Raw genomic sequence first — 9,083 nt, 5'->3', positions numbered from 1 at the left:
CCGGCTCCATATCACAAAGGCATAGTAAATAAGCCCCAGGTAAACAACCCGTAGAATATGTGCACACATTCTTTGCCATAAACGTATAGGAACTAAAAGTGATTGTTTAAACTGAAAAAAATGCAGATGTAGCCTCTGCTTCTGTTCATACAAGTATAATGCTGTCCAGAGAATTTTTATAATTAAGTGTACAGCTCAAATTTCACATCGGCATATTGCTCTTAAAATCTCCGGCTACAAAGGTCAGTAATATTATTCGTAATAATATGTAGTGTGACAGCTGATTGAAGAAACAAAGATGTGATGCTGCAACAACAGTGACACATAGTACATCAATCTATAATCCCTGTTTCTTTGTATTAACGATGGCGCACGTAGGCAACATGAACGTCCTCGAAGGTGGTAATAAGCCAAAATATTATTAACAACATCAGTATTTGTTGGTTTAGCTTTAGCACTAACATTATTGTGATCAAGTTCTATTTTCGTAAGTTTCAACTGCCTATTTCATTTTTGCTTCATTTTGACAATGTCATCCGTTTTCTTGTTATGCTGGAACCAATTACAAATGAAAGACCCTGAGTAAAAGCATCAGGTATCATGACTTCTCAGGGCCTTGTGTTATTGTTGACACCGGTTTATCCAGCTTGTATTTATCAAGGTATCTGGCATTAGTTATCATAAGACATACACGTGATTAACAATGATTATATTACCAAGAGATAAGGCAGTGTTTGGTGCTAAATGTGTACTACACTAACAGTCCTTCTCTATTGTCACACCAGACAGATCACTGGGTTAGACTGTGGTCCCAAGTACTGAAACTAACTCCATTCTCTTGCAGCGTTTTGAGGAGAGTTAAAATCATCGCGAGGTAATATCCCGCTGGGTGTGTTCTAGCAATGGCCGCAATGTCCTGCAACATGGCGCTTCGTGTGACCCTGCTGGTCGTCATTGCCTTTCTTGTCCAGAGTGACGATGTTTCAGGTAAGTGGCTGGAATTCTATTTAATTTGGTGACTACAGGTACGGGTAAAAGTTTAAAGGTGCCATGCTTCCTACTTTTTAATATTCATAAGTATTAGATAAACATACTGTTTTGGAAAATCACAGGTGTGTAACGAAATTATAATAACATTTATTATAACACCGACCGCGTGGCAGATGCGTGTTCCTAAGGACTGCTAGGATCCATTTATCGAGGATTCGAACCCTGTTTACCTTGATTATATGTCATTTTCAGCCCAGTGAAACGGTTCTATAAAGTGATTAACGTCTAAAACCCGCATAGTATCACGTTTTCCCCAATAAGACAGAGATTTAATTGTAATACTTTTAGTCAAAGCCAACACGGAAAGTATAAAGAGTAACGTGTTGCACTATAACACATTCATATCATCCTATGATTCATATCATATCATCCCAGAAACTGATTGGTTTGAAGTGGTTTGAATTTTGCCAGTTCTCCAGAAAACAGTACAGGACAGTGAACTATATTTACAATAAATTTATTTCCAGCCTTGAGCCCTGCGTTTTTGTCTGTATGCTTATGACGAATTACGGTTTTAACGAAATGAAACTAGTGGAACATTCGAGTTAGATTTAACTGCAGTGCACTGTTCTGTGAAACAAGAGTCTTCATTTTATCGCTTTGATTCTTCCAAGACAGCGAAACAATAATATCCCATAATGCCTTTCGATATTGACACGCCGACGTTAGCTTACAGCGCGGGCACTTAAGCCACTGCGCCTAATAGATGTTAAATTGTAATTCACTAATTCTTCTAGAACGAAAAGCATCCCCGTGGCCGAAAGGGAAGTATGGTCTACTGTCTACTGTCTATGGTTGTCCGGAAGCATCAGAATATGGATGGAAAACGGGTCACGTCAATTTGACCTATACAGGGTCAAGGTCATCCAACCATGATTGGTCCGACAGCCTGCACTTGCTTGGACCATATCATCTCTATACAATCCAGCTGAATTTTTGCATGAGATCAGATGACCTTGACAATGAAACTGGCCAGACTCTCAACGTCACAGAAAACAGCACTTTATCAAATGTTTGGCCGCAAGGTCATTACTGTATCTTTCAAGGTGACGCTGACTGTCCATCAGGTATGGGTGCATAATTGTATAGATAATCAGTATTCTCTGTTTTGACGTCATGACAAGAGATTTTTGTTCCAATATTTTCAGCACAGATTGATGGTCATGATGTCGATCATTAGCCTGGCTGTCGCAGATTCGATTATGCGGAGACAGTCGTCATAACACTGAAGTAATACTAAGTGTGGCATTAAAAACAAACTTAAGACTCTATTAGTTAAGGTGGTTGTGATAAAGCTGGAATCAATCTGTTTGTATTATAAAATTATTATCAAATTGGAATCTAATTAAAATATACTTTTTCATTTGGCATACCACTTCCATATGATTTTAATTTGAATATTAGAAATCTGACAAAATTGTTGTTTTTCAGAATTCAGTACCTTCAACCTGACACTGAAAGATTACGCAATCATCAATGATGACATTGAAGGTGAAGTGCCAAATATGAGGGTTAATGAAAATGAGGTCATGGTGACCTTGTGTTGCCGGTCGGATGAAGATTCAAATTCAAGCGTATCCCTTCCTTTCATCTTCCCATTTTACCTAATCAAGGTAAGCCATCTGCATCAGCACATTCATTACATGTTGAGGTCATTGAGTTTAATCTCTGATGTGGACATTCGCGTCCCTGGAGTATTGGTAGCTACAGATCCGAAAGTTTAACCAGCTAATCACGTATTACATTGCCTGAAAGAACAGAGGGTCTGAATACTCTGATCGTGAGCTGATCGAAGCACCTGAAATCGCCATGGTGACCAGGGCATTCGACTCAGGAAATTAATAACTTAACACTCTGAAATATATTTGCCCTCATTAATGGCATTTAGAAATAGCGTAAGAGAATTTTTCTTTCAAGCTTGAGATATTTTACATGGAAAGTAATTTTCTACTTAGAAAATCCTGAAGAATACTTAATGACACGACAGTTTGGCCTTATCTGACAGTACTTTTGTCATACTGAAATTTGGTGGACCAGCACGTAAAAACTTGCCTTAGCTTGGCCTAGCACAGACGGGCATTGTGGAGGCCGACACACATACATGCACGTGTGCATGTACGTCGATATCAAAATTCTTGAACTGGAGTTTATATCAAATTTTCCCAGCCTTCAAAAATTTATTCCATAATGATATCCTTCAATGTCAGTGCAATGTTACCTTGGTAACCCACCATGCAGATATACAAATGGTTGCGTTCTGATTGTCCCAGCCCCACTCACAGGCTGTTTGCCAGTCGGTGAATGGCACAGAGGTCTTGGAGGAAACATTTGTCTTTATCCACTCATCAGACTCGTCCCATGAAGATCTGGTGCCACGTGGGAACAACACTCTGGCGCTTCACCTCTGCTTCTACAAGCCATACGGTATGTGAATACATATGTCAAATAATGCTATGTCCATATTTCAATAAGTAAAGGAGGAACCCTGTATAGAAGACAAAAATAAAAACCATTCATTCTTGTGTATATACTGCCCATCAAAAGTTTAGACTCCCTTAATCCATTCACTATATGTCAATTTCCTCATTTATTGAACCCATGACAATATCTTTTCAACCTTACGAATTTGTTTTACAATACATCAGCAGCAGTACCGCAAACAGTAAGCAGTACTGTTAAACAGTATGGATTGTTTTGCAAAATCTATTTTAAAGTAGTTGATTGACGTAAGTGGCTACATTTACACGAGTGAGTATAAACTTTAGGTAGTATATGACGCTAGTATATAAGACCAATTTGTGTGAGTGTGATCAGTAGCATTAGACGATTTGCTTCACTTCAAAATTAAACTGTCAACTCAATCAGTATTCCGACTTTCCGTCCCATTTGTCTTTGCTTTGATAAAAGTGAGTTTCTGTATCAAACCAATGTTGACCAGTCAATGCCCTGAAACAAGTCACACTTATACCTATCTCCGTTTGCAGAGCGGAGAGAATGCGCTTTCTTTGAGGACCTAGGTTCTTCCTATAGAGGTCGTCACAATGTTCATAACTTGGGGTACGAGTGTGAATACTGGGCCAACAACGGCTGGCCCTCCACCGACACCGACTACATCATGGGGGACTTGGAGGAGAACTACTGCCGCAAGGGGGCGTGGAACTGGCGTTACCTCGTCTGTAAACACCAGACAACTATGGCGTTCTGTGTCTCTGTGCCGCTCTGTGGTATGTGTTTTGTGTCATTCTGTCTACATCTACAGTGTGCTAAGCCACTTTCTGGAGTCCTCTGTTCAGATATTGATAGAATATTGATCAACTCACTGTTGTATCACCTTTTATCATCTGTGAGTAGCGAGGATGTAGAGACTGAACATAATATTCTCTTAACAAAAAAACTTAACTATGAGATTTAACGGAGAGACATTGTGTGTATACGTATAAGTTTGTCCTTGTAAAATCATGTTTCCTGCTGTATGTCCCATTCTGGGTGTTGTATAAGCCTGTTAAGCCGGATTGGCAAGACAATGGCTTGGGTAGCATGGTTCCCTGGGAACTTGTACTCAAACTCTCTGATTATCTAGAATAATGGCTTATGCTCTGAATTCTGTTTTGTTGATATCAATTGCAGATGTTTCCGGAGAATTACCCAATGTTGCTCTCAAGAAGGCTGCAAGATCGTCCCAGTCCGCCAAAGGAAATTCCACTGGAAATGCATTGGATGGAAGAATTAGTAAGTACTGAAGAGATTTGTTTTATAGATACATTCTTGTTCGTTTTTAAATGGAATTTTAGTCATTTTCCTGTATTTCATGTGTGTTTTGTCTTTCAGGAATGGACTGTGACTGGTACCTTATAAATGTCAACGCTTGTATGGCCGACCCAGAAGGTGAGATGTCAGTGTTACAGATTCCTGCAGATTCACATGTTTAGTGACAGTGTGACGTGAACAACAAGGTGTAATGGCAATGTTTAGTGATAACTGCGATGACACTAACGTAGTTACGGTACACACATCTTTCCCTTGTAGGCCCTGCGTCCTTTGCTGCAGTGCCAGGTCTGGTTGAGCCCTGGCTGCAGGTGGACCTGCAGAGACATTTCCTGGTACAGGCAGTCATCATAGTCAGAGCTGAAGGTGGGTGTAACCAATGATCTATGACTCGCGCCTTCAACATTGTGTCTGGCCACGTCAGTTGCGTGTGTCTGAGTGTATTAAAATGAATTCCACCGTTTTGCCACAAATAGGAATATTTGAAAAAGAGGCATCGTTTCCGGGGTCAACACTCTCTACCAGATGTCTCAATGAAGATATCATCCTCATCAATCACTGTAAGTTCTTCTTATGAAGTAAAGTCTATCTTTTAAGCGGCTGAACAATAACCGATTAAAGTGTCTCCCCGGATGGGTGCAGTGTGTGAGGCCTGTTTCTTGTACCTTCAGCTGTGACATTCCAGTAATTGTGGTAAAAACGCGGCCTAAATCCATATTCGCTTACTGCCTTTTAAATATTCGTTACTCTGTGTATTCTGTTCCAGAGGAGAAGCCCTACAACGCCCGACACGTGATGACCTATGTCAGTGTCCGACAGTGGGACTTCCTCACGTCTGGCTCCCCTGTCTGTGAGGGACCCGTGAACCTGGGTCGGAACAACGTGTACCGGTTTGAGTGCGTCCGGCCACTTACCGGACAGTACGTGACCATACAAAATAATGTAGCTTCTCACCCGGGACGTGACCACGAACCAGGATTCATTTTTGAACTGTCTGAAGTCAAAATAAGAGCTAAAGGTGTGTTTGGTTTTCTTTATTCAAATCCTAGTGTCTCTCTAGTCTTTAATGCTAATGGGACGAGTCCCCACACGTTGTCATGTGTCGCTGTAGCTGTGCTTTATACTCACTTAGACCTTAAATCAAAGAATGCGGGTTCGAATCCCACTGGCGGCACATGTTTTTCAATAGGATTTGGAATATTTTTTTTAAAAAAGTTCCTTCAAGATAATGTTTAGTTGACTAAACAAATCACCCATCCTTATATTAATCGTAATCGTATGTTTAGTATGAACAGTCAGCTACAAAAGAAATGTTTGAGCTGAGACATTAAAACGGATCCCCACTGTAATACTGTACCAATCTAAACCGATAAAACATATGAATTACATACATCAGTACATCTGACTGAATATATTCCAGCTCTGCCCTGTGGGTTGCCGATGGGGATGCTCTCCGGGGTGATTCAAGATGACCAGATTGTTTCTTCATCAGCCGCGTCTGACTCCATGTCACCTCACCATGCTCGACTTAACCTTGCCTCAGGGTGGTGCGCGTCCGACACTGACCCTGACCCGTATATACAGGTGGGTGTGTGGTTTGTACACCTGTTCCCGCCCCTTTGTGATCCAGCTTGACTAATTCCGCCATCAAAATGTGCTGGTGCTTGCTGACAATATCAATAATCTTTATAGAACACTGATGGTGGGATATTTTTTAATACGACCTTAGCAACAAACAATACAAATATATAGCAAGACATACGAGTGTTACCTGTACTGATCCAAACCAGAGAAATATGTAAATCTGCGGCAGAAAAAAAACATGTATCAGCGGTTACTCAGTGACTTTATTCCTTCGCAGTTTCTGATGTACTTCAGTTATGTCTCATGATGATTATTGAAGACTGACATTATATGATTAAAAACAATCTAGACGTGTGTGTTTCTGTATCGCAAATAGGAATATCAGGAATAAACGATACTAATCAATGCAATATTTGACAAAACAGGTGCGCCATGTGTTCTATAAGCAGTAAGAAAACAAGGAGAAATTTCGGTTAAAAACACTTTCACCGCTCAAGATATGATGATAAATTTACTTCTTAAAAGCGACGAAAGACCATTTCATGACGTCTAGTGAAAGTCTAGTGTTTACAAACACTCCACAACCGCCACTTGACCGTCCTTCTATAAAAGGAGGGTACACATTTCATAGGACCAACAAGGAGCTCTCAGGAGGTCCATTGGAGTCCAGCAGAGTGAATGTATCTTACAATCATTCTCATCCCCTCCACAATTTGCATATAGATAATGGCCTGCTAATGACCCACAGGTGGACCTGCTGACAGGCGTTATTGTGCAGGGCGTGGTCGTCCAGGGTTGGACAGATGTCGGGGGTGATCCCAAGATGGCCGACTCCTTCACGGTGATGTACGGCCAGATTCCAGACAAGCTTACCCCGTATTTGGACGCCCGAGGTAACGCCAGGGTAAATATGTCTGGGCATCAATGAAGTGAAAACAGGAACTGTCTAATACTGTCATCACAATGGAATAGTGTAGTCAGGCGAATGTCGATGGAGGAACAAGAATTAGCTCTGAAACGTCCTGATAGAAGTCGTTAAGAAAGGTGCCAAGCATTTATGTCATTCGAATATCTAATTGCCTTTCAAAAACTTTATAGAACAATAGTTACTGATAATAAATTAATAACATAACCATAGTTTTACTGCTTAAGAGCAAGAGATCAAATCTCTTTTGAAGACCTGATGTTGCTGACATCCCATGGAAGTACATTCCATGGAGCCGTGGCTCTGCTAAAGATTCCAGTTGTATATCCATACGTGATAATAAGGTTGACATCCAACGCCGCTGGGACTGACATCGAGGTCTGATGACCAGATCCAGTTTTATACACCTCAACCAGTAGAGTGCTGATGAACCCTCGACCCTACAGTTAGACCCAATGGTGCGGCCATGGTAAACAGATGATTTCTATGAGTATCCCCAAAGATCGCTACAGTCCTAGAAACTGTTATCAGTGTTTCTTCCTTTCAGTGAAACATTGGCAGATTCTAAATGACTCCAATAAACTCTACGCAGAGTTCTCTCCCTTTGATATGGCAAAGTCTATGATCGTAGAATTTGTCACACGTACCACCCGAGCCGATTTTCGGGTTTGTCAGGGCACATACCAATGCATGTGGGTTCTACCAAAGGGCTAAACAGCTATAACCTGCATCACCTTAGGGCTTTAATGGCACATTGTGATATAACTCAGTAATGTTCAAAACCGGTAACGGCGAGCTCATTGACTCTCCTTGATTTTTCAGACTTTCCATCTTGACCTATCCTCAGCTCCAGATTTTCCACAAAGTTTCCTGTTTGTCGAGGCTATATTTGCAAGAATTATCAGGATACGTCTTCAAGGACAGGCATGCGTCAAGCTGGAGCTTACTGGATGTCCGACGCAAGGTTTAATCTGCAAGAAATCTATGACTGAAATTAATATGCATGTATACATAAGTATCACTGATTTGTTTTCACAGATCTTTTTTTTATTTTTTTAAATAATTTTGCATTTGCTTTGATAGATTTGAATGTTGGCAAAAAGTCAGCCAGTCTGTGTTAAAATGTTTTAGTTATTACGGCATTTTTGTCAACTGAAACTAAGTTTTGTATATTTTAAAATAAAAGCAACATAAATCTTGATCCCAGTGGGGATTTCGGGTTAATGTAAATCTCCAGTAATCCAAGCAACATATGGATGTATGACAAGGTTCGATGACGTATAAGTACTTGTAATCGCATCATGACAGGTTGGGGTCTGTTTATAATATCAAACACTGGTCTTCCTATTCGAGACTCGTTTGTTAAAGATAAGACTTTGTCGAATACCAGTTGACAAACAGACAAAGATGTTTTGTTTGTAATGAGCTAATTAAACGAAAAATACCGCTTGTATTGATTTCCAAATGTAACAGAAATTCAGTCTGAGGAAGGGTGTTACACGGAAGTGAAAGAAGCAGGGGAGATAACTTCTCCGCGTTTCCCCTTCTACTATGGTGAAGGACTACACTGCGTGTGGGACGTGGACTTCCCCGCCCAGACTCAAGTCAAGCTGGAGATACTGAACCTAACACTCCCAAAGAAGGAAGGACGGTCCATGCAGGTACTTCCCTAGAGAACCCGATATACTCTGTTGTCCCTTCCTGGCTATTTCAGCACAATGAAAATCTAAAAGTGTTTTGGGCAAAGACGGGAAAACTG

The sequence above is a fragment of the Haliotis asinina genome, chromosome 9, assembly GCF_037392515.1.
Source record: "Haliotis asinina isolate JCU_RB_2024 chromosome 9, JCU_Hal_asi_v2, whole genome shotgun sequence".
Lineage (NCBI taxonomy): Eukaryota > Metazoa > Mollusca > Gastropoda > Lepetellida > Haliotidae > Haliotis > Haliotis asinina.
The sequence above is the reverse complement of the archived record's forward strand: the minus strand, read 5'-3'. Positions refer to the sequence as shown.